The following is an 18,021-nucleotide window of genomic DNA, read 5'->3' on the forward strand; positions in this document are numbered from 1 at the left end:
ACACGTAGCTGGTCTGAAGCTGAGACCATGCCCAACTGTGCCAAATATCGGCTCACGTGCTCAATTGAGCTAGATCCTTCTGATCCACAGAATTTTGTGAAGTCAGGGAGCCGATACTTAGGCGGTAGTGGGATTAGGTCATACTCGTTGGGATACGGCTTGGAGTAGCCAATCATTCTCTTCTTCGGCAGGATACCGAACTGGTCTCTCAAGATTGCAGTAATCTGATCCACCGTAGGAGCTGCAGAGGTTGAGCTTTCATGACTTGTTCCGGTGGCATATTTAGTTAGCCACGCCTGTTTCTCCGCATCTGCTCCAGAACTTCCTCCTGCTGTGGCAACCCCTCCTGCTGTGGCAATCCCTCCTGCTGTAACCTGGCTCATCCAGTTGTTGCAGTCCGGCACGTATGTACACACGTATCCATGCGGGATCTCCTTGGGCGGCTCATACAAGAATTGATAATCGCCAGGATCACCTCCAACCTTGTAGACGACGTACGCTGGTGAACCTTGTTGCTGTGGAGCTGCCAACGTGTACGGCAGTGGTGGCCTAGTGTAGAACGGTATTTCTCCCCGATGAGTTCCTAAAGCAGGTCCTGACGGAGAATACTGATGCTTCATGATTTCTTCTACCACGCGAAGCGCAACACGCTCCAAAGTTTTCACCAGGCTCTCGGAATGCCGGTGTAGGGAATGAGCCACAGCATAGTTGATTTCCTGGCGCAGGGCTCTGGTACGGTCCTCCGAAGGGAGAGACAGATCTATCCCTTCAAGCGCGCCTTCGGGTTGGAACCCTTTGAACCTAATCCCGTGCGAACGGGTCTTCTCGAAAGAGCCGATGAGATCGGCTTCGAAGGTGGCCTTGAGATCATCATACTTCTTCTTGTGCTTAGCAGGCAGGTCTTCATACTTGATCGCTTCGTCCGCCATCTTGGATACAGATGTTGACGTGGTTGTCGTAGAAGATTGTCCCACCGGGCGTGCCAGAATGTGTTGCCTGCCAAAACCCACCGGCGAGTAGTGGTTAAGCAACACGAAGAGCCGGGAGGCTTCCAAGACTGCTGGGGGCCCTGGTCCCTCGACGTCGTCCCGCAATGTTCCGGCACACGACCTGGCGGTTGCAAGGGCGTGCCACCTGACCTATACCTGGTCAGGAAGGTGTTGGATTGCTTCGATTAGTTTCCTGCATGGTAGACACGTAAACATTAAATACGAGCCCGATCGGCTCTCAGGTTGCCCTGTGGATCGGCTCAAAGAGCCGATCGCCCCATGGTTCACGTCGGGTTAACGTTGACATGGGGCTCCTGCTTGATCAATATGAAGTTAATCTAATCTACGACAGCTTGGGGTTTTCACCGTATGATCGGAACATCCTACGCGTAGTTGAGCCTAATAAACACGAAAGATAATGGAAAACCAACCCTAAAAGAGGCCTAAAAACCAACATTAAGTCAATTCCCGGAACATCCCTCTTAGGACCAACAAACCATACCTTACGCACTACCGGATCGTTCAACCCGTTTGCAAGGCCTAACCATACAGATATTAAACCAATCCTTGAAGAATCAAGGAGCAACTATAACAGATTGGATCTACTAAATAACGAACAAGCAAGGTGCTGCCCTTACACCTAGGTAGGTATAAGGGCAGCTAGATATCAAAGGACGGCATAGCTAAGCAAATATGCACAAGAAAAGCATCCATGCAAGCCCTAAAACACCTAAGATAAATAGTGCTACTCGCCATCAACAACGCTTCAGCACGAGCAGCACAAGATAACGAATAAATGTATACTGCCTAGATCGCAAGCAGCATGATGCTTACCCGGAAGAAACCCTCGAAAGAAGGGGTGGCGATGCGCCTGATTTGTGTTTGTTGTGAACGTGATTGTCCTCTTTTCTCGATAACCCTAGATACATATTTATAGTCCAAGGGACTTTCTAATTCGGGCGTGCACCTAACCGTGCATGGGCTAAACTCTATCTTTTAATTCTAAACTAAGATGCAATCTACTATATTTACAGATACACGGGCAATCTAGCCCAAACTCTTCGCGCAAGGCCGCTTCAGAGATGCTCCACGCGTATATCCTTCAAGCCCATCTCAGTTACGGCGCCCATCTCCTGATTTGGCCAAAATCTGGTGATAACACATGTACCAGTTGCTTAAGAAGACAAACTCTTTCAGCTGGACGCCGCAGGCAGATGAAGCCTTCCGCGATTTGAAGCGCATGCTCTCGACTGTGCCCGTCTTGGCATCGCCGGCTTCAGTGGAGCCGATGCTCTTGTACATCGCAGCCACCAATAGAGTGGTCAGCGTTGTCCTGGTGGTGGAGCGCAAAGAGGCCGGCAAGGAGCAGCCGGTCCAGCGCCCAGTCTATTACCTAAGTGAAGCGCTTTCTCAGTCAAAGAAAAACTACCCCCACTACCAGAAGGTCACCTATGGTGTATACATGGCGGCCAAGAAGCTGAAGCACTACTTCCAAGAGCACCCCATCAAGGTGGTGGCCACAGCGCCCTTGGCGGAGATCATTGGTAGCAAAGACGCCAACGGCCGGGTCACCAAGTGGGCGCTGGAGCTGGCGGCCCATGCTATTCAATATGAACCAAGAACAGCCATCAAGTCACAGATCCTAGCCGACTTCTTCGTCGACTGGGCCGAGATGCAATACCTGCCGCCTGTGCCGGACTCCACGCACTGGAAGCTACACTTCGACGGCTCGAAGATGCGCACCGGCTTGGGAGCCGGAGTCGTCATTGATGACCCACAAGTATAGGGGATCGCAACAGTCTTCGAGGGAAGTATTACCCAATTTATTGATTCGACACAAGGGGAGACAAAGAATACTTGTAAGCCTTAACAGCGGAGTTGTCAATTCAGCTGCACCTGGAAACAGACTTGCTCGCAAGAGTTTATCAGTAGTAACAGTTTTATGGCAGTGGAAATAGTGAAATAACAGCAGCGGTGAAATAAAGACAGCAGTAGTGATTATAGTAAACAGCAGGATTAAAATACTGTAGGCACAGGGACGGATTTAACGGGCGTTGCATGGATGAGAGAAACTCATGTAACAATCAAAGCATGGGCATTTGCAGATAATAATAAAACGGTATCCAAGTACTAATCAATCAATAGGCATGTGTTCCATATTTAGTCGTACGTGCTCGCAATGAGAAACTTGCACAACATCTTCTGTCCTACCAGCCGGTGGCAGCCGGGCCTCTAGGGAAACTACTGGATATTAAGGTACTCCTTTTAATAGAGTACCGGAGCAAAGCATTAACACTCCGTGAACACATGTGATCCTCACATCACTACCATCCCCTCCGGTTGTCCCGATTTCTGTCACTTCGGGGCCATTGGTTCCGGACAGCGACATGTGTATACAACTTGCAGGTAAGATCATAAACAACGAATATCTTCATGAATCAATAACATGTTCAGATCTGAGATCATGGCACTCGGGCCCTAGTGACAAGCATTAAGCATAACAAGTTGCAACAATATCATAAAAGTGACATCTACGGATACTAGGCACTATGCCCTAACAATCTTATGACTATTACATGACCAATCTCATCCAATCCCTACCATCCCCTTCAGCCTACAGCGGGGGAATTACTCACACATGGATGGGGGAAACATTGCTGGTTGATGGAGAGGCGTTGGCGGTGATGGCGGTGAAGATCTCCTCCAATTCCCCGTCCCGGCGGAGTGCCAGAACGGAGACTTCTGGCTCCCGCGGCGGAGTTTCGCGATGTGGCGGCTCTCTGGAGGGTTTCTGGCGACTTCGACTTCTCTCCGTGCGTTTTTAGGTCGAAACCAATAAGTAGTCCGAAGGGGGGCGTCGGAGGCCGGCCGAGGGGGCCACACCACATGGCCGCGCGGGCCCCCCTGGGCCGCGCCGCCATGTGGTGTGGGGCCCTCGGGCCTCCACCTCCTTTGCCCTTCTGGCTCCGTCAATATTTTGGTAAAATAGGGCCTTCTGCAAGAATTCCGAGGATTTTCCCGAAAGTTGGATTTCTGCACAAAAACGAGACACCAGAGCAGTTCTGCTGAAAACAGCGTTAGTCCGTGTTAGTTGTATCCAAAATACACAAATTAGAGGCAAAACAATAGCAAAAGTGTTCGGGAAAGTAGATACGTTTTGGACGTATCAACTCCCCCCAAGCTTAGCTTATTGCTTGTCCTCAAGCAATTCAGTTAACAACTGAGCGATAAAAGAACTTTCACGAACACATTTGCTCATATGATGTATATATTCTCATGCTATGGCTAATACTCAAGCAGTTCATAATGAGATACATGCAAATAAGATCATCCAACAGCTATGTCAATCATGGAGAAGTACCAACAATTAATAATAAGCACCATGAATCATGTATATAAGCAGGATTGCAATGTTCATAAGAGAATATGACAAAGTGGTATCTCGCTTGCCTGTATTTGATCGGCAAAACATAAATGCCGAGGCACCTCTTGAGTTCATAGAAAGACTAGAAGTAGTGATTGTCAAAGATAAAAGCATCAAAGTTATACCACAATTAATCATATTTTGAGACAAGCATATTATACTAAGAATGACAGTTGTGCTCTCAAGATAGTGCTCAAAGAAAGAATGGAGACACAACATAAAAGTAAAAGATTGACCCTTCGCAGAGGGAAGCAGGGATTAACATGCGCTAGAGCTTTTCATTTGTAAAGCAGGAGTAAAATTATTTTGAGAGGTGTTTGTTGTTGTCAACGAATGGTAATGGGTACACTAACTACCTCATCATCCGGACTCACAAGAGCGGCTCCCATTTTATTTATTTTTGGTTGGCACTCCTTCCAACCTTTCTTTCACAACCATGGCTAACCGAATCCTCGGGTGCCTGCCAACAGTCTCATACCATGAAGGAGTGCCTTTTTATTTAAGTTTTATTATGATGATGACACTCCCCCCAACCTTTGCTTACACAAGCCATGGCTAACCGAATCCTTCGGGTGCCGTCCAACAATCACAAACCATGGAGGAGTGTCTATTTAAGTTGATTAATTCGGGACTGGGAATCCCATTGCCAGCTCTTTTTGCAAAATTATTGGATAAGCGGATGTGCCACTAGTCCATATGAGAGTCCGTCAAAAGTAAATGACAAGGTTGAAAGCTAAACATCACATACTTCCTCATGAGCTATGAAACATTAACACAAATTGAGAAGCATTTTGAAAGTTTTAAAGGTAACGCATGAGAATTTACTTGGAATGGTTTGAAATGCCATGCATAGGTATTTATGGTGGACACTTTTGGAACAACTTGGTTTTCAGGTGTTTGGAAGCACGAGCGACGTCACCGCTCAGTACAAGTGAAGGCTAGCAAAAGACTAGGGAGCGACAAATCAAGAGAGCAGTAACTGTCATAATCATGCTTGCGGCAAAATAAATTAACGGAGGCATAAAAGTGATACAAGAACTCTGAAACAATATAAATCATCGAGGCTTAATTGACTTTTTGTTCAGTCATATGCATGCGTGAGCATGTGCCAAGTCGATATAAATGAATTATTCAAAGGAGGATACCACAATGCCATACTTACTTATGAATAAAACAATGCAAGCAAACATCCATGACATGCTACTCATATTAATAAATTGGAACTAAACATGAGAGATCATTAACTACTAGACTTTCTCAAATAACATATACCTCACATGAACCAACTAAGCATGCTCATATGGATGAGTATATGTACAAAAATGAAAGCAAATAGAGTTCATACCAGCCTCTCACCACAATCAGATTGTCGTAGATCGTCATTATTGCCTTTTCACTTGTGTAGCTTGGATAATATGAAATGAAAACCACGCTCCAGCCACCGAAGACCATTGAACTCATGATGAACTTTACAAACCAAAGAAGAACAGCAAATATTTTTGGTGTTTTCGAATTAGAAACAAGCACGAAAGAAAACAAGCAAACAAGGCAAAATCTTTTTGGGTTTTCTTATAGCAAACTAACGATAGCAAATAAAGCAAACTAGAGCAAGGTACCAAATAAACAAATGGTGAAGAGAAACAACAGAAATATTTTTGGTCTTTTTGTGTTTTAGGAAAGAGACAAAGCGAAAACAAAAGAATGCAAACTAACAGAAACACAGAAAAGCAGGATGACAGAAATCTGCCAAATCCTGACAGCAGTACAGAAATCGAATTTAACAAAAATCTTCCATTGCTCAGACCAAAAAGTGTTCAACTAATGAAAGTTAGATAACAACCTGGGGAACGTGCTCAAAAATTGGCAACTCAAAATAACGTTCTGGCTGTGCGTACGAATTTTTTTAGTAACAGCACAGAATCTGTTTTTGGACAGCACTTCCCCAAATATCATCTCCCTCTCATTAGAAAACCACTCTAGAGACTAAACAAATATGTACAAGTATCCAGCAATCATAATATGCAAAGAATGAGTGATGCCGGTATACCTCCCCCCAAGCTTGGGCTTTTGGCCCAAGTGGAGTTCATTCCCAACGAGGGTCGGAGTTCCACGCCGGTGGATCATACATGGAGTGGTAATAGGGCCCCTGTGCAGAAGAATATCGTGGAGGTTCCACATGCCCATGGTGTTGATATGAGGAGCTTGCTGCATCGGATGAAGGGTCGGGATGCTCCTCGGCCTCCTCCACATCTTCCCTTGCACGACGGCTTTCCCTTTCTATGTATGCGTTTAGCTCATTTTCTGTGATCGACCACCCGTCCCTGGCATCAAGGTTAAACAAAGCAGGTGCAGGCAAGCGTACTAATTTTTCAATTTTCTTAGTTATACTCCAACTTTTCTTATACAAAGTTATCCTATAATGCAGGTTGTTCAAACTAGATGCATCTGAAATAAACTCATGCCTGATCATGGAGAAAACATCAAGTTTCTCTATAGAAAGCGAAATATCTAAATGGTGAGGACCTACACCATGCATGGCTAATAAGCGAGAGGCAATAAGACCTCCACAAATTCCTCCTTTCTCACGGTTAGTAGCAAGTCTACAAGCTATTAAAGCACCCAAATTATAAGTTCTATCCTGTTGCAAAGCAGCAGCTAAGAAAGCCAAATCTTGGACAGATAATTTACCTCCAGTCCTTCTCGCAAGAACGCACTTTGTAATGAAATAGGCAAAGTAGCGGATGGCTGGATGTTGAATGCTACTAATCTTACCACCATCATTGGAGAAGCTCCTCCCATTACAAATCCTTGTATAAAGATTTGAGAGCTCCCGCGGTGTTCCCCAGATCTTCTCGCAGGATCCCCACTGCGGCACTCTAATCGCTGTGCAAAAATCACTGAAAGGCAAGTCGATAGTTTTGTTATAAATCTTATACCGGACCATGGGGTCAGTTCGAGACCGGTGAAATTCGAAATCCTGCACAACTGACACCGTTAGTTTAGCATATTGGTGAGGTTCACCAACAGCAAAATTTCCCAATCCTGCATTGGAAATTAGTGTTTGCACATCTTGCAGGATTCCTGCATTCCGCATAAAGTCCGTGCATGGGTAATAAGAGGGGTATACTCCCTCTTCACGATGGACTCTCATGACTTGCTGCACCTCCAACTCTTGTTGGTTAAGTTGGTGCATACTCCCTTCCATTTTCTGAAATTTTTCAACAATCATTGTAAAATTTGATTTCAAGGTATGTAATTGAAGGGAACTACTATAGGAACTTGCTAGAGTACTAAACATGCATCAAAACTAATTTCTTCCACTTAGAACAAGCATGCAAGCTCACTAAACATGTTATCTACAGCAGCAAAATATTCAAGATATACTCAACCAAATGAAATTCTAATTGGACAATCAAAGGAGTCACATACCAAGGAGTAAATGTGCCAAATTTCAGACAGAAATCTGGGCTGAGCAAGGAGATCGAAAAATCGCGAGTTCTTGAGCAGAAACACGAGTGAGAGAAACTTGGTACGAGCTTTTTCGGGAGAGAGAAGATGCTGGGAGGAAGAGATGATGAAGTGGGGCAAGGGGTGGCCCACACCACATGGTGGCGCGGCCCCCTTGCTGGCCGCGCCGGCCTATGGTGTGGCACCTCCTGGTGCCCCACAGGTCATCCTCTGGTGCTCCCAGGTGCCTCGTCGAAAAATAGGACCAACGGTGTAATTTTTGTAATTTTTAGAGAACTTCGAAAAATGCACATTTCTGGGTATTAAATTAATGATTACTGCGCAGGAAAATGATTTCTAAAATCTTAAATGACTAAAGCATATTGCAAAACAAAAGTGCTACAGCAAGTAAAATAGGGGAAAGGAGAAAGAAAGAAAGAAATGTTGTTTAGCTCTTTTATGCAATAAAATATACTTGTTAACAAGGGTGATCAAGTCTTGCTACCAAATAAATTTTATATGACATAAGAAGAAATAAACCTCAAATCAATCATGTTACCTTATATTGAATTGATATGGATCCAATCACAAGAGTTTGATATTCTTCTTTAGGCTCATATATAGGACAATCAATGGATCCCACTTTGATAGTTTTCACATTAAAAATTGTATTGACTCCACATACTTTATCAGTCCTCTTGGGAAAATAGACAGTGTGTTCCTTATCATCAACATTGAAAGTAACCATGCCTTTATTGCAATCAATAACAGCCCCTGCAGTATTAAGAAAGGGTCTTCCAAGAATAATGGACATATTATCATCTTCAGGCATTTCCAACACAACAAAATCAGTTAATATCAAGCAATGCTGAGTAACTTGAACAGGAACATTTTCACATAAACCAACAGGAATAGCAGTAGATTTATCAGCCATTTGCAAAGATATATCAGTAGGTATCAATTTATCTAAATCAAGTCTCTTATACAGAGAAAAAGGCATCACACTCACACCTGCTCCCAAATCACATAGAGCAGTTCTAACATAATTATTCTTGATGGAACAAGGAATAGTCGGTATACCTGGGTCGCCCAACTTCTTTGGAATCTTACCATTGAAGGAGTAATTTGCGAGCATAGTAGAAATTTCCTCATTGGGGATTTTCCTTTTGTTAGTAACAATATCTTTCATATACTTTGAATAAGGAGGCAATTTAATAGCATCAGTCAAAGGGATTTGCAAAAATAAAGGTTTCATCCAATCACAAAATTTATTATAATGTTCCTCCTCCTTTGATTTTAGTTTCTTAGCAGGAAAAGGCATTTGCTTTTGAACCCAAGGTTCTCTTTCATTACCATGTTTCTCAGTAATAAAATCTTCTTTAGTGTACTTTTTATTTTTAGCAGACTTTTCAGATTCTTTTTCAATTTCTTCTTTATCAGGAGTATCATTCTTATCATTATCTTCCTCATGTTCATTACCACTTTCAGTTTCAGCATCGGAAATAGAAATACTATTAGGATCATTAACAGGTTCAGAGGATTCTACAACATTCTTATGTTTCTTTTTCTTTTTCTTAGATGGAGCACTAATTTTAATTAGTTGAGAATCTTGTTCAACTCTTTTGGGATGCCCTTCAGGATATAGAGGATCCTGGGTAGAAGCACCACCTCTAGTTGTTACTTCACAAGCATGTTTTTCTTTAGAATTATTTCCCAACAAGTCATTTTGCACTTTAGTAAGTTGATCAATTTGAGTTTGAACCATTTGAAAATGTTTAACAAGTATCTTAACATCATTGGAGGTTCTCTCCACAATACCATGCAATTCACTAATAGCTCGAGAATTTTCCATTAAATGATTCTCTACTCTCATATTAAAGTTTTCTTGCTTAACAATATAATTATCAAATTCATCTAAGCATTGAGCAGGAGATTTTGAATACGGAATATCTTCCCTAGTAAAGTGTTGAAGCGAGTGTACCTCAATCATGGATGAAGGGGGAATTGTCTCACATAAATCTTCTATAGGAGGTAAATTCTTCACATCTTCAGGTTTAATACCCTTCTCTTTAAGAGACTTCTTGGCTTCCCTCATATCTTCATCATTTAATTTAATCATACCCCTCTTCTTCACTATCGGTGTCGGGGTTGGTTCAGGTGTAGACCAATCATCATGATTCCGGCCTATTTTAGCCAATAATTCTTCAGCGTCGTCTGGAGTTCTTTTCCTGAAAACACAACCAGCACAACTATCCAGGTATGCCCTAGACTCAATGGTTAGTCCACTATAAAATATATCAAGTAAATCATGCTTTTCCAAATCATGGTCAGGCTGAGCTCTAATAAGAGAGCAAAATCTCGCCCAAGCCTCAGGCAATTTCTCTCCATCTTCCTGGTCAAAATTATAAATTCTCTGCAAAGCAGCATGTTGAGCACTAGCAGGAAAGTATTTTCGAAAGAAAACATCACGCAAGTCGGTTGGACTTTTAATAGAACCAGGAGGCAAATTATTATACCAAGTTTTAGCATCATCCTTTAATGAGAATGGAAAAATTTTAGCGACAAAATAAGTACGCATCTTGACATCATCAGAAAACATGCCACTAAGAGTAGATAACTCAGTCAAGTGTTCAACAGCACTTTCTTTTTCAGTACCACAAAAGGGTGTTTTCTCAACAATAGCTATATGAGATAGGTCAAGAGAAAAATCATAATCTTTATCCCTAATGTTTATAGGAGATGTGGCAAATTTAGGATCAGCAGATGGTTTATATCTAACAGCATGTTCTGCAAGCAACTTTTTAATTTTTCTTGCATCAGTAGTAGCATTGCATTTTTCAATAAAATCATCATCAAGCTCTACGTAATCTTCATCAGGATCATCACTAGAATAATCAAGTTCAGGTGATTTAACAGGTGTAGTAGCATTAGGAGTTTCAGTATTTTCAATTTGTCTAGACTTAGCAATTGTAGCATCTAGAAAAGATCCCAATGAACCACTATCATCAAGCACAGCAGAAACATTATCAATATTATGAGAATTTTCAGATTCAGCAGAAGTACCAGCACGTGAAGCATGTGGCGGTGAAACAAGTTTATCAATCACAGATGGTGAATCAAGAGCAGCAGAGGTACTCAGAGTTGTACCTTTTCTTGTAGTGGATGGTAATATGGCGATCTTAGTATCGCGAGGTTTACCCATAATGGAGAATTTGCAGCGAACAATATCAATCCAAGTGAACTTCCAAATAAAGCTATGCTCCCCAGCAACAGCGCCAGAAAATAGTCTTGATGACCCACAAGTATAGGGGATCGCAACAGTCTTCGAGGGAAGTATTACCCAATTTATTGATTCGACACAAGGGGAGACAAAGAATACTTGTAAGCCTTAACAGCGGAGTTGTCAATTCAGCTGCACCTGGAAACAGACTTGCTCGCAAGAGTTTATCAGTAGTAACAGTTTTATGGCAGTGGAAATAGTGAAATAACAGCAGCGGTGAAATAAAGACAGCAGTAGTGATTATAGTAAACAGCAGGATTAAAATACTGTAGGCACAGGGACGGATTTAACGGGCGTTGCATGGATGAGAGAAACTCATGTAACAATCAAAGCATGGGCATTTGCAGATAATAATAAAACGGTATCCAAGTACTAATCAATCAATAGGCATGTGTTCCATATTTAGTCATACGTGCTCGCAATGAGAAACTTGCACAACATCTTCTGTCCTACCAGCCGGTGGCAGCCGGGCCTCTAGGGAAACTACTGGATATTAAGGTACTCCTTTTAATAGAGTACCGGAGCAAAGCATTAACACTCCGTGAACACATGTGATCCTCACATCACTACCATCCCCTCCGGTTGTCCCGATTTCTGTCACTTCGGGGCCATTGGTTCCGGACAGCGACATGTGTATACAACTTGCAGGTAAGATCATAAACAACGAATATCTTCATGAATCAATAACATGTTCAGATCTGAGATCATGGCACTCGGGCCCTAGCGACAAGCATTAAGCATAACAAGTTGCAACAATATCATAAAAGTGACATCTACGGATACTAGGCACTATGCCCTAACAATCTTATGACTATTACATGACCAATCTCATCCAATCCCTACCATCCCCTTCAGCCTACAGCGGGGGAATTACTCACACATGGATGGGGGAAACATTGCTGGTTGATGGAGAGGCGTTGGCGGTGATGGCGGTGAAGATCTCCTCCAATTCCCCGTCCCGGCGGAGTGCCAGAACGGAGACTTCTGGCTCCCGCGGCGGAGTTTCGCGATGTGGCGGCTCTCTGGAGGGTTTCTGGCGACTTCGACTTCTCTCCGTGCGTTTTTAGGTCGAAACCAATAAGTAGTCCGAAGGGGGGCGTCGGAGGCCGGCCGAGGGGGCCACACCACATGGCCGCGCGGGCCCCCCTAGGTCGCGCCGCCATGTGGTGTGGGGCCCTCGGGCCTCCACCTCCTTTGCCCTTCTGGCTCCGTCAATATTTTGGTAAAATAGGGCCTTCTGCAAGAATTCCGAGGATTTTCCCGAAAGTTGGATTTCTGCACAAAAACGAGACACCAGAGCAGTTCTGCTGAAAACAGCGTTAGTCCGTGTTAGTTGTATCCAAAATACACAAATTAGAGGCAAAACAATAGCAAAAGTGTTCGGGAAAGTAGATACGTTTTGGACGTATCAGTCATCACCTCTCCTAAGGGGGACAGGCTGGACTACGTCCTGCAGATCCACTTCGCCGCATCCAACAATGTGGCGGAGTATGAAGTGCTCATCCATGGGCTCAAGCTGGCCAAGGAAATAGGCGTCCGTTGCATCCTCTGCTTCGGCGACTCCGACTTGGTCATACAGCAGGCGTCTGGCGACTGGGACGTGAAGGATGCCAACATGGCATCGTACCGCTTCCATGTTCAGCAGCTAGCCGGCTTCTTCGAAGGCTGCGAATTCCACCATGTGCCAAGGGCCAACAACGAGGCGGCTGACGCCCTATCCAAGATAGGCTCAACCCGGCAGGCAATTCCACCGGGTGTGGCCCTGCAACACCTACGCAAGTCGTCCATCACACCCTCCCCGGACTCGGATTCCATATTCGTGCTGGCTGACCCGGGGGCTTCTCAGTCAAACCCGGGGGCTTCGCAGTCAAAGTCGGGGGCTTCTCAGCCGAACCCGCCGGCTCCACAGCCGAACCCGGGGGCTTCTCAGCCAAACCCGGGGGCTCATCAGCCCAAGTCGGGGGCTTATCGGCCAAACCCGCCGGCTCAACAGCCGAACCCGGCGACCACGCAGTCGAACCCGGAAGCTCCGAAGATGGAGGCCCTGATGGTTAGCGTATTCGAGATAAAATGCGTACCGTCATGGGCACAAGAATTCCTCTCCTACCTCACCGAGGGTGTGCTGCCCAATGATAGGGTTCAAGCCAGGCAGATTGAGAGAAGGGCCAAGGCCTATACAATCATCAACCACCAGCTGTACAAACGCAGCGTAAGTGGGGTGTTCCAGCGGTGCGTCGAGCCGGCTGAAGGGATTGAACTCCTCCGGGAAATCCATCAGGGAGAGTGCGGCCATCACGCCTCCTCGAGAGCCATAGTAGGCAAGGCCTTCCGGCACGGCTTTTATTGGCCGACTACGCTAAGAGACGCAGAAGAACTGGTGAAGAAGTGCAACGGCTGCCAGCGCTTCGCAAAGCAAAGGCAAACGCCGGCTTCCACCTTGAAAACCATCACCATTACTTGGCCATTTGCCGTATGGGGCCTGGACATGGTGGGCCCATTCAAAACAGCCCGAGGCGGCATGACCCACCTCCTGGTGATGATTGACAAATTCACCAAGTGGATTGAAGCCAAGCCGATCAAGAAGCTGGACGGCTCCACAGCTGTCACATTCCTCAAGGAGATAATTGTGAGGTACGGCTACCCCCACAGCATCATCACCGACAATGGCAGCAACTTCGCTGAAGGCATATTTAAACGCTACTGTGGGGAGATGGGGATCCGGATGGACCTATCATCAGTGGCGCACCCAGAAACCAACGGCCAAGTGGAGAATGCAAACGGCTTGATCCTAGTCGGCATCCGGCCCCGGCTGGTGGAGCCGCTTGAGCGGTCAGCCGGCTGCTGGATAGAAGAGCTGCCCTCCGTGCTTTGGAGTCTGCGCACCACGCCAAACCGCTCAGTCGGCTTCACGCCATTTTTCCTCGTATACGGGGCCGAAGCCGTCCTGCCGACTGATATCGAGCACGACGCGCCAAGGATCAAGCTCTACACGGAAGCTGAAGCTAAAGAGGCTCGTGAAGATGGAGTTGACTTGGTCGAAGAGGCCCGGCTGCTGGCTCAGTCCAGATCGGCCATATACCAGCAAAGCCTCCGACGCTATCACAGCCGGAAGGTGCAGCCTTTAGCATTCCGAGAAGGAGACCTAGTGCTCCGGCTGATCCAACGGACAGCCGGACAGCATAAACTAGCATCCCCATGGGAGGGTCCCTTCATCGTGAGCAAGGCGGTAGGCAGTGATTCCTACTATCTCATAGATGCCCAAGAGGCTAAGAAGAACAAGGCGAGCAAAACTGACGAGGAATCAAAACGTCCCTGGAATGTCAGGTTGCTTCGACCATTTTACACTTGAGAGCAGGAATGTATGTATCCCTTGTACTCCCTTTTGTAAGCTATGAAAAGGCAAGCGCTAAGAGCACCGATTTCGACAAATTTCTCGCATACTCTATCGTTTTCGCCGATTGGCTAACACCCTCTCACGCGGCCGGCTCAGTAACGTGATCCGGTTTCCGACAGCCGGTTTCCGACCAGCTACAGACCGCAACCCGGCTGTCCGGCTGGCGGGAGTAAGAGCCTAGGGAGCCGGCACGCGAAAGACGACTAAGAGAAAGAGTGAAAGGAATTGACTTGCACAACTCTTCATAAAAGTGCCGGATTGCCGAACTCGGCTCGTTTGACTGAAATACTGTCGGCCTCACCCAGCGGCACGCTCTTGACCCGGCGACGGACCGCAAGTCGGACGTACGATCGGCAAGGGCAACGCCAAAGAGTGGGGCGGATGGGAAAAAGCGAACAAGCCGGCGCACAAATGATTAACAAACACATTAAAAGTGTACCATAATAAAAAGACGATAATATTGTTATTACATGCGCACCCGGCATCCCGGGGATTTAATAAATTGTCTTTGCAAAAGAAAGGTTACATAGAAAAGGAAAGTCTAAGCGCCGGCTCGAGGAGGACCAGCCGGATCAGCACGAGGCGGCGGAGACTCCATCTCGATTTCCTCGTCCTCGGGCTCCTCATCCGAGTCGCCCTCAGGCGGGTTCGGGTCCTCGATGAAGATGCACTTGTCGATGAAGTCGGCGATGGCGCAGGCGCGGGCAAGCCGGGCGGTCCTGTTCTCCGCCGGGAGGTTTTCCTCCACATCGGCCCGCCGGCACTCCAGCTGATCAAGGCTGACCTCGTCGTACCAGGAGAGCACGAAGGAGAGGGCCATGTCGGCTCCGGCGCGTGCAGCCGACTCCTTCCAGTCGTGGAAGCGATCAGGCGCCGTCTCCAGCCACTTGATGAGGTTGGCAAGATCCTGCGGCAGCGTCTCAGTTGGCCACAGCAGCCGGATCAGCTCCTCCGCCGCCTTCCAGAGTTCCCAGCCGAGCTTCGTGATGGGCTCGACGCGGGCGGCCATAGACGCCAGGTGTTCGTCCATGGAGAAGCAGGCTGAGCTCTGCTCCCCAGTAGCCTGCCGGCGCGCCTCCCGCGCCCTGCCAGCCGCCGCTAGCGCCGCGTCCTGCGCCTCAGGGAAGGCCGCTGCAAGGAAAAAGCAAGTCAGAAACTTACCAAAGGCAGAAAAATGCAAATTTTCAAAGTAAGACTGGCGGCAGCCGGCAAGAACCGACTGCCCCCAGCCTGAACATAGAGATTCCGAAGCACTAAAGTAAGACTGGCGGCAGCCGGCAAGAACCGACTGCCCCCAGCCTGAAGATGGAGATTTCAAAGTCCCAAAGTAAGACTGACGGCAGCCGGCAAGAACCGACTGCCCCCAGCCTGAAGATGGAGATTCCGAAGACCTAAAGTAAGACTGGCGGCAGCCGGCAAGAACCGACTGCCCCCAGCCTGAAGATGGAGATTTCGAAGTCGTAAAGTAAGACTGGCGGCAGCTGGCAAGAACCGACTGCCCCCAGCCTGAAGATGGAGATTCCGAAGCCCTAAAGTAAGACTGACGGCAGCCGGCAAGAACCGACTGCCCCCAGCCTGAAGATGGAGATTTCGAAGTCCTAAAGTAAGACTGACGGCAGCCGGCAAGAACCGACTGCCCCTGAAGATGGAGATTTCGAAGCTAAGTAAGACTGGCGGTGGCCGGCAAGAACCGACTGCCCCCAGCCTGAAGATGGAGACAACGAAAGGATCAGTTTCTGCCGCCGGCTGCCAACCTAAGCTAGCAGCCGACAGCCGAAAGCCGGCAAAGGGGAAGGAAAGGAAAAGTACAAGGACTCACCCGCCAAGCCGCGGTCGAGCCGGCTAATCTCCCCACCCACCGCTTGGCGGTGGCCGACAGCTCTTCAGATTTGGCGGTCACCTCTCGCTGAAGTTCAAGCCGCTGCTGCTCCACCTTCTCCAAACGCTTGGACAGGCCCTCCACCTTCTCCTCCTCAGCCTTCCTGAGGGCGGCCAAATCCTTGAGATGGTTGGCCTCAAGCTTGCGCAGCCGCGTCAGCTCGCCGTCGGCCACCCTCAGCTCGGCAGCAGCAGCCCGGCCCGCCTCCTCGCTCTCGGCGCACTGGGCGCGGGCGATCCGAAGATCCTCCTCCAGCTGCGGAACCCGAGCGGCTTCGGCTGTAGAACGACAAGAAAAATCATCAGCCGGATGAAACCAAAGAAAAAGAGTCAAGACAGAAGGAAGAAAATCTTACCCCTGACGGCCTCCAGCTCGCGAGCCAAGGCGGCCCGCTCGATCTTCGCCTTGTGGTAGCTGGTTACCACCTGGTTGTACAAGACGGTGCATCGCTCCGCAACCGTCTGAGAGAGGGTCAGTTGTTTAGGAGAAACCCGGACCGGCTCCAAGCAGCCGGCCCATGCCTCGGAGGGCTACCAGGATAACAATAAAATTGCAAAAAATAAGATGAGAAGACACCTACCTTGTCAGCATCCTCCAGCGTCGCCAGCTGGGCAATGGCTTCGGCGGCCTTGGCCTTAAGGATGGCTCGGTAGCCGGAGAAGAGCATGTTCATGGGCGCCGTGCCTGGCTGCCCCTCCCGGCTGATCACCTCGCAGGAGTCGGCCTGGTGCCATGCCTTCTCCATGGTGCCAGCCGAGCCAAGGCTGGAGTCAGAGGCGGACGGCACGCTCAGCAGCCGGGCACCCTTGGCCACGTGGAGGCCCGAAGGTGGCACCGACGGGCCCTTCGTCCTCACCAACGCCCGGGAGTCGGCGTCCTTCGAGCGCGTTGGCTCCTCCCTCACCGGCTCCTTCCCGGCCGGCTCCCCCCTCGGCGGCTCTGAAGCCGGAGGCGGCGCAGTTGGCCTGGTGGGGGCCGCCTTCTCCGGCGTCGGAGGCGTCCTCTCAAGCGGCGCAGCCCCGCCGGCCCCAGTTTGAGGCGGCACAGCCCCGCCGGCTCCAGCTCCGGCCGCCGGCGGCGCACCCTGCGCCGGCCGGCCGCAGGCCCCAACAATGGCGCACGGCGCGGAAACAGCTCATCCAAAGTGGGCCCCGGGCCGACTCACCCTGGCGCCGCGGCCTGGCGCTGAAGGAGACGTGGCCGAAGAAGACGCCCCCACGGAAGGCGGCGTAGTCGCGGGCGGCAGGACGACGACCGGCGGCGCGCGCAAGCATCGAAGGCGGGGCGTCGGCTCCCGCTGCCGCCGCCGAAACGGCGGTGCATCGCGAGCAGCCGGCCCAGAGCCGCCGCCCTGGGTAAACTTTATGGCGGCCCTAATCGGACAAACAAAAGAAAATAAATACGAAGAAAGGAAAGAAAAGGAATCAAACAACGGAGAAAAAGGACTCACCCGGCTGTCTCTGGAACCTTCTTGGGCCCCAGCTGGCGCTGCTTCTTGGCCCGGCTCTCCAGCGCGGCCGTGGACCCGCCGACGGCCCGCTTCTTCCTCTTGGGCGCGGAAGTCGCCGAGGCGGCAGGCGGCCTCGCGCGCAGGGGCACCGCCGGGAT

Source organism: Lolium perenne, chromosome 4 (assembly GCF_019359855.2).
Source record: "Lolium perenne isolate Kyuss_39 chromosome 4, Kyuss_2.0, whole genome shotgun sequence".
Lineage (NCBI taxonomy): Eukaryota > Viridiplantae > Streptophyta > Magnoliopsida > Poales > Poaceae > Lolium > Lolium perenne.